Source organism: Vicugna pacos, chromosome 15 (genome assembly GCF_048564905.1).
Source record: "Vicugna pacos chromosome 15, VicPac4, whole genome shotgun sequence".
Lineage (NCBI taxonomy): Eukaryota > Metazoa > Chordata > Mammalia > Artiodactyla > Camelidae > Vicugna > Vicugna pacos.
The window spans coordinates 5,345,339-5,361,163 of NC_133001.1; the positions used below are offsets into that span (position 1 = coordinate 5,345,339).

Sequence of the window (15,825 nt, forward strand, 5' to 3'; positions counted from 1 at the left end):
CAGATGGGGAGCCACTCCTCCTCTCTTGCCATGATTACTGGCAATAGACCACTCCCTCTGTGCTCTGCCCATGGCCTCCCTGTTTGAAGACCTTCTGAGCTGGGAAGTCAGAGTGATCTCCTTATATACCCCATCTACTCACTGCTGGGATCAACTCCTTCATTTGCACAGAACTCAGGGCATTGGTCCATCAGTTAGTGAAGACCACCAGCACCACATTTTTTACAACATATTAGGCAGTATAATGCCATAAGTGCTCAGTGTCTAGAGCCAGACTCCTTGGGTCCAAACATTAGCTCTTCTTCTAGCTGTGGGCCGGATGGACCTCGTAGCCTTCCCTGTGCTGTGGCCTCTTCATCTGTAATAGAGAAATAATAACAACCCATCAGTGTGGATAATGGTAGCACTTCCCTATCAAGAAGTACCATGATGCTGAGCATTTCCTTCCAGACAGTGACTACACACAGTCATGCTCAGTCATGTGAATGCAAAAAGTGTCAACACTTCCAGTTCAAGGAAGGTGTCCTTTCCCGATGGTTCTATTTTTTTATATTTCTTTGGCTATTTCCATGGAAACTTGAAAAAGAGAAGAGTTAAATGTATAGACTTAAATGTCCATCTTGTCCCAGAAGTTTTAAAGTAATCTTTCTGAAATGAAAGCTGATCACTTTACTCCCTGATTTAAATCTTTAAATGATGGTCCATATCAAAGAGGGTAAAATTCAAACTCTTCGGTGATATCAACAAGGCCACTTGGAATCTTGCTCACCTTCTGGTCTGGACTCTAACCTATTTCTCTCTCACACCCCAGGCTTCAGCCCAACTGACCTCTGCAGGGTCTCTGCTCACGTGGAGCCTTCCACCTGGAAGCCCTCCTCCCACCATCTTCTCAGCACCCTTGCGCCTTATTGGCTCTGCTGCAATTCTGAAGGCTCACTTCCAGGTATCCCCTCCTCTGTGAAGCCCAGAATTGCACCAGCAGGCCCTTCCTTGGTATCCACACTGCATCCAGTGCAGGTCTCTCCATAATATGCCTATGAAGCTTTGTTCTCAACTGCCATGATTGTTGGGACCAACTAGGGAGCTTATTAACAAGTACAAATAATGGCTCCGGAAGATTCCAGTTCATTAGGGTAGAAATGGGGTCCAGGAATCCATATAATTGATAAAACAACTGAGGTGATTCTGAAGACCTGTCAAGTCTGGATTAATGGTACCTGTTCTCTAGTTAACATTCTCTGTTTAACAAGGCTCCTTTCTGGGTGGGCCCTCCTTTCTGGTTGACCTGCCCTCCCTTTTGGTTAGTGTAGCCTCCTCTCCGGTTAACTTGCCCTCTTCTCTGGTTCATGTGCTCTACTGTCTCTAATAAGCCATGGATTCCTTTTAAGCAAGCACCATGTCTTATCTGTCTTATGTCCCCAGCACCTAACACAGTTCCAGGCACTTAGAAACATGCTACATGAACAAATGATTAAGTGATTTGCCTGTCTCTTAAATGTTCCAGCCTCCAGTCTCCCAGGTGTTTCTGTCTTTTCATTCATTCATGTTCATTTCATTTCAGTCACGTTCATTGCTTTTGCCCACTTCCACTTGAATGTCAAAGACTTAATTGAGGAACTTATAAGTGAGGCAGGAACCATTGTTTCTACTTTGGCAACATATGCCAGACTTCCTTGCCAGACTTACCGTGAACCTTCTGTCCTCTTGAGAAAGGAAGCCTGGGGGATCCGAGGGGCTGTTGTATAGCAGCCTTCTCCCGAGACTTAAATGTTTGGCAACTTCAGGCTTGGCACAAGGATTGCCATGAGGAATTGAAAAAAAAAAACCAACTGAATACCCAGAAAGCATGAGCCAGCACCTTAAATGGACTTAGTGGTGAGCCAGACAGGAGATAGGAGCAAGGGTGGGGACTCTAGGGCTGAGCCAGTCTCTCGTCCTCTAGCCTCCCCTGACTGTGTTACTTAGGCAAGTCATTACTCTGAACCTCAGTGTTCTCATCCATAAAAGAGGGATGAAAATGGGTTATCATGGGGTTGTTATTAGAATAAAATGAAATAGTTTATGTGAAAGCATCAAGTATAGTGTAAGAAATGTTTCCTCTCTCCTTCCTGTCATATCTTGGACCTTGGCCTGGAAAATACCAGCGGAACAGTAGAGAGCAGCTAGACACTTGGGCTTGGGCTCTCGTAGTGGGATGGGGAGAGAGAGTGGGGTGTGGAGCTGCAGGAAACCGGAGAGTTTGATCTAGCAAGTAGACCACAGTCCCAGATGTATGAAAAACAGACCATTGAGATAGACCAGGCAAGCCACCTTCTCAGGATATCCAAGAATCTTCAAGAATTGAGTCACTTTAACAAGAGATGGTGTTACACATTTCTGGCACAGATCAGTGTTCTTTGGGGGAAGGGCCCATACACCATTCATCTGTGGAGTTCTACTGTCTGATTGAGTGCTTGATAGAGGACCAATGAATATCTGTAAATTGAAGACAAAGGTATAACATGACACCATCCCTCCCTTGTTCTTTCCTAGCTCCCTTCAGTCCTCCAGATCATGAGTGATGTGAACAAGTTGATGTTTACTGAGGGTCATACAGACCTTTTGATCCATGCCCTTGTCCACACACCTGGATGTGCTTAAGTTGTTTCAGACAGACCTCTGTGTCCCATGCTATCCTTCACAGTACCCTGGATCCACAGCAGCTTCTGCCCATGTGGCAACTTGGAGCTTTCTTCTCTCAGATAAACTTATAAGTGGTGCAAAGACCCTTTATTAAGTAGGGTTTCTTGTTGGAGGGGCATCAAGCCCTGTTTAATGTAGCAGGAGAAAGTTGTCGTTTGAAGCTCCAACTGTTTTCTAAGGAGGGTGGGTTCCATCTTGAGTTGGCTTTGTTTTTGCTGAGACCTTGTGGATTTGGATTTGCAAACTGGAAGAACTGCAGTGTTTCACATTCTGAAGGGAGAGGGACGTGGGACTTCTGAGGCAATCCAAGAGGAGAAGAGAATCAACAAGATGATGTGTTACTCAGTGAGACTCTCCTGTGATCTCAAAATCCCTAGTTCTTACTAGACTCACCAACTTGTATGGGAATCAGTCAGAAATGAGTTTTGCAGGGGAAAGGTATATCTCAGTGGTAGAGCACATACTTAGCATGCACAAGGTCCTGGGTTCAATCCCTAGTACCTCCAATAAAGTAAATAAATAAACCTAATTACCCCCTGAAATAAAAATAAAATAAATGACAAAACTTTTAATAGACTTTATTTTTTAGAGCAGTTTCAGGTTTACAGCAGAACTGAGCAGAAAATACAGAGTTCTCACATAGCCTTCCCCACCCACACATATACACTCCCCTACCCTCAACACCCCTCATCAGTGTGGCATATTTGGTTCAACTGATGAACAAACATGGACACATTATTATCAACCAAAGTCCATAGTTGACATTAGGGTTCAGACTTGTATATTCTATGGGTTTTGACAAATACAAAACGACATGTAGCCACCACTATAGTATCCTGCAGAATAATTTCATTGCCCTAAAAATCCTTTGTGCTCCAACTATTCAACATTTTTAAGTGAGTTTTGCATCCAGGGAAGTGAGGGGGGATATAGTCTATGCAAGTAGGAAGTAGTCATAATGGGAACCATGAAAAGAAAGACCATGAGAATCCCCGCATATCATGAATAGGGCCTTGGACTTGACCAAGATTACAAAACTAAGAGTTCGAGCCAAATTTACCTGGACCACTGAAGGGCAAGGCAGGGACATCTCAGGTGATACCTGCATCCTCTGAACCTGGCATTATTCTCGACACCACAAGGAATGCGTAATCAGCACGTGTGCTGGTCCTCATCCTTAAGGAGCTTAACAGTCTCTCTGCACATAAAAAGATACAAAGCGATTAGACAACATACTTTCAAGCTGTGTTTTAGTTTCAGTGGAGATGATCAGAGAAAAGTCTTGAGCAGGGTTTCTTGAGGGAACAACCTGAGTTGAATCTTAAAAGGGAGATGACAGGATTGGATTTGGCAGAATATGGGAACAGCTTTTCCAAGAGCTCTCTGTCAGAATCTAAAACACACCAGCCAGGAAGTGCCCAAGAAAGAAAGAAAGAAAGAAAAAAAGCAGCTCTGTCCGCTGCTCATTTTAAGCACGTGCTTCTGTACACAGACATAATCTGCCACCGTAAACTTTGCAGGCAAATTGGGCTTCCTTCTTCTTATAATGACTTTTTTAAAGTCATTTCTCCAGATGGACATTTACCTGACTTGGTTCTTTTTCTGAAATAAAGCAAAACAAAAACAAGCAAGAGTGCTCGCTTTGCCAGCACATATACTGAAATTGGAATGATACAGAGAAGATTAGCATGGGCCCTGCACAAGGATGACATGCAAATTGGTGATGCATCCCATAATTTTGGCAAAAATAAAAATAAAAAATATTTTCTATGACTTCTAGCATCCTACCCTCATTTCCATTTGCCCTTGGTCTTTCTGAACTGAGTGGAAGAATGCATGTACATACCACCCACTCAGCTCTCTCCTCCTAGTAAAGTGTGTAGCGTGTCTACACACAATAGAGTGGGCTACTTGGAGAAATTCCAAGTTATAACTTCCAAAGGCTGGTGGGTAAAATTGAGTATTTCCATTTCCACTGTGGCCCAGAAAGGCAGAGTTAATCTTACAGTATCCAAAAAGTGACTGCTCACTATGATGGGACTTCAAGTCCCATTTTAACAGAAACATGTTGATTTAAAAGGAACAAAAGCAGGTTTCTGAATTATATGTCTTCTCTCCCCATTAACAAACTAGACACGTATGGGCTACATTTTTATTTCCGTTCTGCTGAGGGTCATCGACCAGGGCTGTTGTGTTACCTGATGTCTGATCTTTCTAATGCTAGCCTCTCTGCCTCACTGTTTTCCTCTCCTGAATGAGATGTTAGTGTCTTGGCTTTGTCTCAACTAAACTTATGATTCATGTTTTTAATTCTTCACCAGTGGAGCCCCTCAAATCCTTTATCTTCAGCTCAACAGGAAAGTAACCTTGTTACTAGAATATTGAATGCTGATCATTTATTTGTTTATATGTGGGGGAAAGAAAGATCTGAAATACTCAGTTATGAATGCATTAGTCCCTGGTTCTCTATGTTGGCAGGGTGGGGAGCCCAGTGTGGCTGAAATTCATAGAATGATGCTGGTTTACAAAGCTTCACCAAGCAGGGAGGAAAGAACACCTTGACCCATGGGTCAGACAGAGCTAACCAGACCCATTGTTATATCTTTGTAGCCACAGCATGGAAGCCAGAGCATAGATTCTCCTCTACCACTCTCATCTTAGCAGAAAAATTACACATGCTGATGTCAGACAGCTCAGACTCAGATCTTGCCTGATCCCTAACTCCAGCCTAAAAGACCTGTTCAGACACCTGGCTCTGCCCCAACTCCTCACTAGCAATGGGACCTTAGGCAAATGATGTAATTGCTTTGTACCTCAGTTTCCTGATGGGCAAACTATAAGCAATAATACTTGGGTAACAGAGCACTTTACAGGAAATAATAGCCATGAAGATTCCAAAATGATGCTGGACAGCTCCATTTGTTAAGCATTTCATGTTGAATGCTTAAACCCATGCTCATTTCATTACCTTTTCCTTTCAAAGGCTGAATTCATACTTTGACTGTTCAATGCAGAGGTGGGCATTCTATGGCCAATGGGCCAAATGCATTCCAGCTCTGTTTTTATAAATGAAGTTTCACTGGGACACCACATGTGTGCACTTATATGCTGCCTGTGGCTTCGGGCACTCTACAGCATTTGAGTGAAAGATGGCACAATTGAGTAGCTGCAATAAAGATCATATGAGGGGTCAGATCAAGATGGCAGAGTAAAGGGGAGAATATAGTTCAGTGGTCAAACTCTTGCTTAACATGCACAAGGCCCTAGGTTCAATCCCCAGTACCTCTGTTAAACAAATAAGTAAAAATTCAATTACCCCCATCCATCTCCTCCAAAAAGAAACAAAATTTAAAAAAAATAGATAGCAGAGCAGGAAGACATGGAACTCACTTTCCCCCACAAACACATCAAAAATACATTTACATGTGGAAAAATAATTGGAAACAAACTGGAAACTGGCAGAACCTGTACAACCAAGGCTGTAAGAAAAATTCACACATAATTGAGTAGGAAAGGAAGAAAAGCAATGAGGTTCAGACCTGTGCCCCTGGGAGGGGACTCAGAGAGGATACACGGCCAGAGACCCACCAAGGGGAATGAGTTACGAGAGCCATAGATGGATCCTCTAGTCCTGGGGTCCCATGCAGGGGAGACAAGCCCCCTTGGCTGGTTGGAGGACCAGTGAGACAGTGGGGAGGCTGAACTCCACTCATAAGGAGGGCATGCTCGCTGGCTTGCCCCCAAGGCAGAGTGGACAGGATGGGTAGAAGACTGCTCCAATGGCTGCCGGGTTCCCTGCAACTGCATCAGTTTTGCTCCAACCAAGCCAAGTGAAGGCTCCAACCTCACTCACTCCACATCACACCTTGACACAGGATCTAAGGTTGCCACAACCAGGGAGAAAATCCAGCCATGGGATCCAGAAGTGACCCAGTCTCAGGATGGACCCTGGGTGGGGTGGCAGTGACTACTGTTGGTGCTTACTCAAACAGCACATGAGACATATCCCAGAACTCTGATGGTGACTGCCCTACCACAGGTCACACCCTGATATAGTTGAGTCCACTTAGGTCCACCTGCCCCGCAGAGCAGCTCTACAATGGGTGGGGTGGCAGAGGCCGGGGAGTGATCACAGTGAGAGATAGAGGGGGACTTGGAATCGAGGCTGTGTCTGAGCAGAATGAGAGAAATAATTGTTGACACCTGCACAAGCAGTGCTATGGAGAGAGCTTGGAGCCTGTGGCCAACAGGAGCCGACAGCTCACGGGGGCCACTCCAGGGCAAAAGTCCTGGTGCTGGGAGAGGGAAAGCACTCAGTTAAAGGGAAAAGAGCCAGCTCAAACCTGATCCTTGGGGCTTCTGCTCCAGCAACTTGGGATCAGACCCTGACCCTGATAGGGCGGTGATGGCCACTAAGGAGAGGGGAAGCCTTAGTTCACTCTCAGCTCCAGCTTTAGCCCCTCCATCTCCAGGTCCACCTCCTTTCACCTCCAATCACATCTTGAGGAAAGTTGTGACTTGTGTCCATGTCAAATCCAGCTCTCCCACCAAAGGCATTGGGCACACACAGTCTGTATACTGATGCCCCCAAATAAGGACACTATCAAGACCACAATAGGTAAATATGTTACTTAAATTCATAGAGGTAGAGAAAGTTAGGCAAAATGAAAACACAGAGGAACTAGCTTTAATTGAAAGTGCAAGAGAAAACTCCTAAAAAATAAGCAATGAAACAGAAGTAAATGACTTATCAGATCTTCAAATGCAAAACATTCATAATAAGAATGTTAACTAAATTAAGACCAAAACCAAAGACACTACAAAATAATAAAATTATCAACCAAATCTTTGATGAATATAGATGTGAAAATCCCCAATAAAATATTAGCAAACCAAATCTAACAATATATAAAAAGTATACACCATAATCAAGTGGGATTTATTCCAGGGATGCAAGGATGGTTCAGAATTCACAAATCAAGCAAAGTGATGCAGCACATTAACAAAAGGAAGGCTAAAAATCATATGATCATCTTTTAAAATGAGCAGAAGAACTGAATAGATTGTCAGAATGGCCATCACTAAAAAGAACACAAATAGCAAATGTTGGCGAGGATGTGGAGAAAAGGGAACCCTCCAACAGCATTTGTGGGAAAGTACATTGGTGCAGTCACTGTGGAAAACAGTATGGAGATTTCTCAAAAAACTAAAAATAAAACTACCATGAGACTCAACAATTCCACTTCTGGGTGTATGTATATATTAAAAAAAAAAACAGAAACACTACTTTGGAAAGATATGTGCACCCCAATGTTCATAGCAGTGTTATTTACAATTGCCAAGATATGGGAGAAACATAAGTGTCCATCAACAGATGAATGGATAAAGAAGATGTGGTATGTACACACACACACACACGCACACAGAGAGAGAGAGAGAGAGAGAGAGAGAGAGAGACATGAATACTACTCAGCCATAAAAAAGAATGAAATTTTGCCATTTGAAGCAATCTGGATGGACTTGGAGGGCATTATGCTAAGTGAAAGAAGTCAGAGAAAGGCAAATACTGTGTGATATCACTTGTATGTGGAATCTAAAAAATACAATAAATTAGTGAATAAAACAAAAGAGAAGCACATTCACAGATGTAGAGAACACCGTGGGGAAAGGGAAGAGGGGAGGGGCAATATAAGAATAGGAGATAAAAAAGGATTATTATGGAATTTATTTGAAATAATGTGTGTGAAACTTTTGAAAACTGTAAAGCACTACAGAATTTAAAGACTTTCATTCAATAAAATAAGTAAATTTTTAAAATCACATGATCATCTTAATAGACACAGAAAGAACACTTGACAAGATTCAATATCCATTCATGAGAAAAACTCTCATTAAAGTTGGTATAGAGGAAATATATCTCAACATAATAAAGGCTATAAATTATAAACCCACAGTTAACATTATATTCAATGGCTTTTCCTCTATATTTAGGAACAAGACAAAGATGCCCACTCTTGCCACTTTTGTTTAACAAAGTATTTGAAGTCCTAGTCATAGCAATCAGACAAAGAAAAGAAATAAAAGGAATCCAAATTGGAAGGGAAGAAGTAAAACCATCACTATTTGCAGATGACATGATACTTTATACAGAAAGCCCTTAAGTCTCCACTGAAAAACTAATAGAATAATTCAGTAAAGTTGCAATACAAGATTAATATACATAAATCTGTTGTGTTTCTATACACTAATAATAAAATAGCAGAAGGAGAATTTTTTTAATCTCATTTAAAATTGCATCAAAAAGAATAAAACACCTAGGAATATACTTAACCAAGGAGGTAAAAGATCCGTAGTCTGAAAACTCTAGAACATTGATGAAGGAAATTGATGATGATACAAAGAAATGGAAAGATACCTCATGCTCTCTGACTGAAAGAATTAAGATTGTTAACATGGCCATACTACATAAAGCAATGTACAGATTTAATGCAATCCCTATCAAAATACCCATGACATTTTTCACAGAACTAGAACAAATAATCCTAAAATTTATGTGGAATCAAAAAAGACCTGGAATTGCAAAAGCAATCTTGAGAAAGAAGAACAAAGCTAGAGGTGTCGTGCTCCCTGGCTTCAGACTATACTACAAAGCCACATGATATTGGCACAGAAAAAGACACATAGATCAGTGGAACAGAATAGAGAGCCCAGAAATAAACCCATGCACCTATGATCAATTAATTTATGACAAAGGAGGCAAGAATATTCAGTGGAGAAAAAACAGTTTCTTCAATAAATGGTACTGGGAAAACTGAACAGCTACATGTAAAACAATGAGATTAGAACATTTTCTCACACTATATAAAAAATAAACTCAAAATGGATTGAAGATCTATATATAAAGCCTAAAATTATAAAAGTCCTAGGCATAACACTTTTTGACATAGATCATAACAATTTTTTTTGATCTGTCTCCTATGGTGAAAGAAATAAAAGGAAAAATAAATAAATGGAACCTAATTAAACTTAAAATCTTTCACACAGCAAAGGAAACCATTGACAAAATGAAAAGACAGCTTATTGAATGGGAGAAAATATTTGCAAATGATCAGCAATCAGTTAATATCCAATATATAAATAAAGCTCATAACAACTCCATATCAAACAACAAACAAAAATGATTAAAATATGGACAGAAGACTTAAATAGACATTTTCCCAAAGAAGGCATGTAGATGGCCAACAAACATATGAAAAGGTGCTCAACATGGCTAATTATCAGAGAAGTGGAAATCAAAACCACAATGAGATACCACATGACACCTGTCAGAATGACCACCATCAAAAAGTTTACAAGTAACAAATGATGGCGAGGATGTGGAGAAAAGGGAATCCTAGTACTCTGTTGATGAGAATGTAAATTGGAGAAACTATTATGGAAAATAGTATGGTGGTTCCTCAAAAAACTGAACATAGAACTACCATGTGATCCAGCAATTCTACTCCTGTGTGTGTGTGTGTGTGTGTGTGTGTGTATCCAGGAAAAAACAAAAACACTAACTCAAAATGATACATGCACAGTGTTCACAGTAGCACTATTTACAATAGCCAAGAAGTAGAAAACCCAAGTGTGCCCATCAACAGATGAATGGATAAAGAAGATGTGGTAGATATATATGTACAATGGAATATTACTTAGCCATGAAAAGAATGAAATTCTGCCACTTACAGCAACTTGGAAGGACCTAGACAGTATTAGGATCAGTGACATAAGTCAAACAGAGAAAGACAAACACTGTATAATATCACTTATACTTGCAATCTAAAAAACAAAGTGAATGTATATAGCAAAACAGAAACAGACTCACAGATATAGAAAACAAACTTGCAGTTACCAAAGTATAGAGGGAATGGAAGAGGGGCAAGATAGGGGTATGGGATTAAGGGATACAAACTACTATGTAAAAAATAGATAAGCAGCAAGGAGCTATTGTACAGCACAGGGAATTATAGCTATCATTTTATAATAACTTTAATGGAGTATAATCCATAAAAATACCGAATCACTGTATTGTTCACTTGGAACTAATGTAACATTGTAAATCATCTATACCTCAATAGAAAGACTATGTGGCCCACAGAAGTCAAAAATGTTTACTTTAAGCCCTTAAAGAAAAAAATTGCCCACATCTGGGTTAGCTGAAGGATACTGGTTGAGAGAAACAGATTCAAATTCTCACTCCAGTATTAAGTGTGAGATACTGAACTTACCGAGCCAACATTTCCTCATCTGTCAAGTAAGAATAACGTTACCAGCCAAAGGGTAATAGGTTAAGCACTAAGCAATAGAAAATATATAAAGTGTCTCATCACTATGTCTGGTTCTTCTACTCCTCTTTTAATTGGTAAATGTAAAGAAAGACAAAAACCGTCATTTTGGAGCAATACCTTAGAATTAATATGCTTCAGTTGGGAATTCTTCAAAAACATGGATTTCTGGGTCTCCTCCTAGAAACTCTGAGTTGATAGGTCTGAAAAGGGAGAATGGCATCTAACTTTAGTTCACAGTTCCTTCAATAACTGTTGACCAGCCTGACCACTTTACAGGTGGGGGAGCCAGTCAGCAAATATGAAGTCATTGCAGCCACCAAGGACCAGGTCAGAAGCAGTCATAGTTGTGTGGAGAATGCAGACAGCCTGCCTTCTGACCATCCCTCTCCTTGGAGTGAAGAGACATGGTGGATGGACTTTTTAATGCCTGCAGAGGCTTCATCCAGACCCTTAGTTACCTGTCCCTTCTGCAGTTAATTCTTGAAGCCCTGAGCTCTAGAACATTAAGGGCATAGGATTCAGGGGACTGCAGTTTTACAGCTGAGCATAATTTTTACCATATGTGTACCTGTCCCAGCATGTCATGAAGACTAGAGGCAGAGGGCCTAAGATGACCCCAAAGCTATCACACACCAAGCAGATTTCAGTGAGCCAGATAGGACTCTACAGTGTGCAAACTTGGCCACACCACTTCTTGCCTCAGAAGAACATGAAATAATTTCCCATTCCCATCTGGGTAGGCACTGCCCCATCTGCTTACTGCTTTAGATCTAGGCTATCTGAAGATTCAAATCACTTAGTAGCCATATGACACTGGGTACATTACTTAATCTCTCTGTGGCTCAGTTTCCTCATATAAGAAATATAGATAATAATAGCATATATCATAAGAAATGAGACACATTAAACTATGTTTTAATTTAAAGGTACATCATGAATTCAGAAATATGTAAATGGGAAAAGTGTGTACCTTATAATAAATGATACTGTGTATCTTTATAAAGATTAAATGAGTTCATAAATGTAAAGCCTTGGAATAGCACCTGGCACAGAGTAAGCTCCCAATCGTATTAGCTACACTAATTATCCTGCATCATTATCTTCTCTCACTCCCTGTGCTCCAGTGCCTTGAATGTGCCAGTCTGTCTCCTACCACAGGGACTTTGAACATGCTGTCCCCTCTCCCTCTCTGGATCAGATCCAACTCATCTTATAGGCCAAATGTCACTTCCTTAGAGACTCATTCTCTGATGCCTCTGGCTGTCCAGATCCCCTTGTTACATGATCTTCTGACTTTTCCTCTTCATAGCACTTTTCACAGCTGCAACTGGACATTTATTTATAGGTTTATTTATTATAGGTTTAGTCAATTACCACCCATCGCTCTCATATGACTAGAGCTCCCTGAGATCAGGGGTGGTATTTATGGTCTCCACCTCTGCATCCCCAGTCCCCTCTAATTCCCTGGCTCTAATAGGCACTCAGTAAGTATTTGAATAAAAGCCTGAGTGGGTGAGTATCCAGGCTGCCAATTAGTGATGGGTCAGGACTACAAAGTGGCCAATGGACAGCAGCAAATATTTCACACTTTGACATGGCTATAGTCCAGCAGAAGTTTGTTAGGCACAGTATGCAGTCATGTAGTGAAGTCCAAGGCTACATGTCAACTGGCTGACACGCCTCATCTGCCTGAGATGGACCTGTGCAATCACTCCCCGCAGCTCTGAGTCAATGAAATGCAGCAGCCCTTCATGGACACGGGGCCATTTCAGCCCCATAGCCTATTCCTACCTGAGTAGCATTCACCTTCCTTGGGAAGAAGGCAAAAGTTCCAGGTAGGGAGCTTCAGCCATGGGTGAAAAGCAAATATTTCAGTGAGCTTGTTCACTTGTTTGTGCTCTGCCCAAAGTAGATCTGTCTCAGGGTACATAGCACCTGTCACATGGCTTAAATAAATAAATGCTTAAATAAATAAATGCTGAAATCTGTAACTATGTCACGCCCAGCCCTGTCTGTCTACAGGACCTTCAAACTGGGGAGGACTCTGCACTCCCCTTCCAAAGCATGGGCTGTGAAATCAGTCAGAACTGACGGGTAGGGGTCCCATCTTTACTATTTAACTGCTGCATGCCATGTCTGTGAACCCCAGTTTTCTCACATTCTATCAAAAACTAATGTAATGGTAAATATGTTCATCTTTCCCAGCACAACTCTCTGCTGGTGTTTGGAGTCAGTGCCATTTTATTCAAAGCTATTGAGATGTCTTAGATGCACATATGTCCTGGGCAGCACCAGTGAAACCTGGCATTAAAAACTCGATATTCTACAATGTCTTATGTCTAAGATCCCATCATGAACAAACACACTAAAGACCTAGGGATGTGGGGCAAGTGGGTCCATATAGGAAGGACAAAGACACCCTCGCATCTCAAGCACTGGAAGAGACTTTGAGCCAAAGTTCTTCATAGGCAGCTGGATCTCTAAGAAGTATTTTCCCCTTAGACCTAGAGGAGGGAGGGAATTAGAGGTAGCACCAGGGCTGATTGCTTATATAGTTAGGATTCTGTTCATAGAAAACCAATTGCACAAATACTAATTTTAAATAATGTGTAAGAGTGAAATAAATAAGCAATTCTTTCTACTGGAAAAAATGATCTTGCTATTAAGCTCTGTAAAGCCTTGGAAGATGTTGCTTGACATCCTAAGGATGTCAGAAGTATTCAGATGCTCACTTGTGTCCTCCCCAAACACCAAGTTTGTCCATGGGAATTGGTATCTGGGATAAGACTTGGGCTCACTGCCTAAGGAGGGCATGACATCAATCTTACCGCCTTCCAAGGGTGCAGTTGGAATAAGCCACCACTTATTCTTACTTCACTTGAATTCAAGAGCTGTTGGTGATTTTCAACCCAGCATTGCTCCAAATTGCAAACCTCTCACAGCAAAGGTGGGTTGCCTCCCATTTCTGTATGTAGCTTCTCCAGCTCTAGCCAGAGTTTGTCGCTGTCACAGGACTTTACAAAAACAGCAAGAAAGAAACTCATAAATGCCATTGGCCCTAATACTTGAGGCTCTAGCAATGGGCCATGTATTGGCCAAATATGTTGCCACTGCATAATGAGGGTCACCAAATCTCCAAACTGCAATGGCTGAGTCCTTAGTATCCAATAATCAAATGCCATATTTTAGGTTCTGTTAATTACAGTATCCACTTATAAGTGCTGTAGTCTGTTGTCAGTTAGGATTCAGATCACCTGAGAGTAACTGACACATGACTGCTGTGTCTTTAACACATAAGGATTTAAAACAAGCCCAGAAGGAAGCAGGTCAGCGTTCTAAGGATGCGAGATATGCAAATGCTAGACTTACTTAAAGCCAGTGGCCACAGAAGGACAGGTATGATGGCTCTATGAAGCCATCAGACACCTGGGCTCTTTCTATCTTCTGCTCCCGGACATGTGGCTTCCATTCTTACATCACCTCTTGGTCCAAAGTGAATGCTGAGGTTCCAGACATTGCATCCACATTCTAAGCATCAAAAAGGATAAAGTGAGAAGGTAGAAATGATGCTCCCTCATGGAATTCTTATAGAAACTTTCATTTACATGTATTTAGTTGGAACTTGCCTGACTCAAATTAGGGTTTTATAACCGAGGAAGAAGTGGGGAACAGAGGTTTTTGTGGGCCACCAGCTGGCAGTGCTCTAGACAATGGTTAATTGTTATATCCCAGAAGATGGTGAATTGGATATCTGATAGCAAATGCATCATGCTCAGAGAATTTGAGGGGGGTACTGTTTTCCCAGGGGAGGAGTGGATGGCTTCTGACCCACTGGATATCCAGGAGTAAACAGTTATAAATGGATGAGACTTGACAGCAAAGACATGTTGCTGCTACTACAAGTCAAACCATTACTATTCCAGGTGCTTTAGTAGGCTTCTTTAATGCCACCCTGGACTCATCCCCACAGCATCACCAACCTACCCTTAAAGACAGAGCCTGAAAGAGGTAGGGGTAATGGAGGGGAACAGGCTTGAAGACAGAGAAGTAATTTTCTGCACATTACTTGATTTCAGAAAAACATTTCTACCTGTTGACCCCACCATGTTAAAAAAAAGAAAGTCATATCAAATCTGTTGAAACAAACTGTCCTGCTTCATTTTAGGTGGAATACTCAGCTCAGTTGCAGGGCTGCAGTGAGATTCCAGAAGCTACTTGGAATACAAACCATACAGGTCATTATAAGACAATAGCTCTTGGAGTCACCCATGGCCATCTTTGTTAGCTGACCAGTCACCCAGAGGACTTTCAACCACTCAGAGTGAAAAGTCAAAAAAAAAAAAAAACCAGAAAAAGAAAGAAAGGAAAAGTTGGAGGAGAGGCCTGAAAGCCAGCTGGGTAGCCATGAAACAAACAAAGCCATTGAAATCATTCAGGCATGTCATCACTTTAATCTGTTTGTGACACCTGTCACCTATGCCCTGGAAGGTGAAAACACAGTAGGAGAGAAAGTCCTTTCACCATTCCTTCACACAAGGGCATTGTAAAGCTGGGAATAAATTCTGAATTCTGTCAGCCCTCCAAATTGGTTTTTGGTAATAGAGGTTGTAACTAATGAGTTTACTGCTAGAAACTGCTTTCCAATCTCCTAAATGAGCATTAGATAGAGTTACCTGCATCTCTCTGTAGGGAACACCCATTGCCAAGGCTGGACATAACCCTGCTCCTCACCACTGCTTCCTCATGACCCTGGCAGTCCAGAGAGTGGGCTCATTGCCGTGTGGACCTGCCCTCTTCCCTCTTCATCTAAAAA

The 15,825-nt window shown here is 41.5% G+C and overlaps 1 non-coding gene across 1 annotated transcript; it reads left to right on the forward strand.

Annotated features, from left to right (window-relative positions):
* The first annotated feature begins 4,315 nt into the window (after window positions 1-4,315).
* Window positions 4,316-4,422, forward strand: LOC140686000 (U6 spliceosomal RNA). The gene has a single exon (XR_012059433.1). It is a non-coding gene; the product is annotated as a U6 spliceosomal RNA (small nuclear RNA).
* The last annotated feature ends 11,403 nt before the right edge of the window (window positions 4,423-15,825 follow it).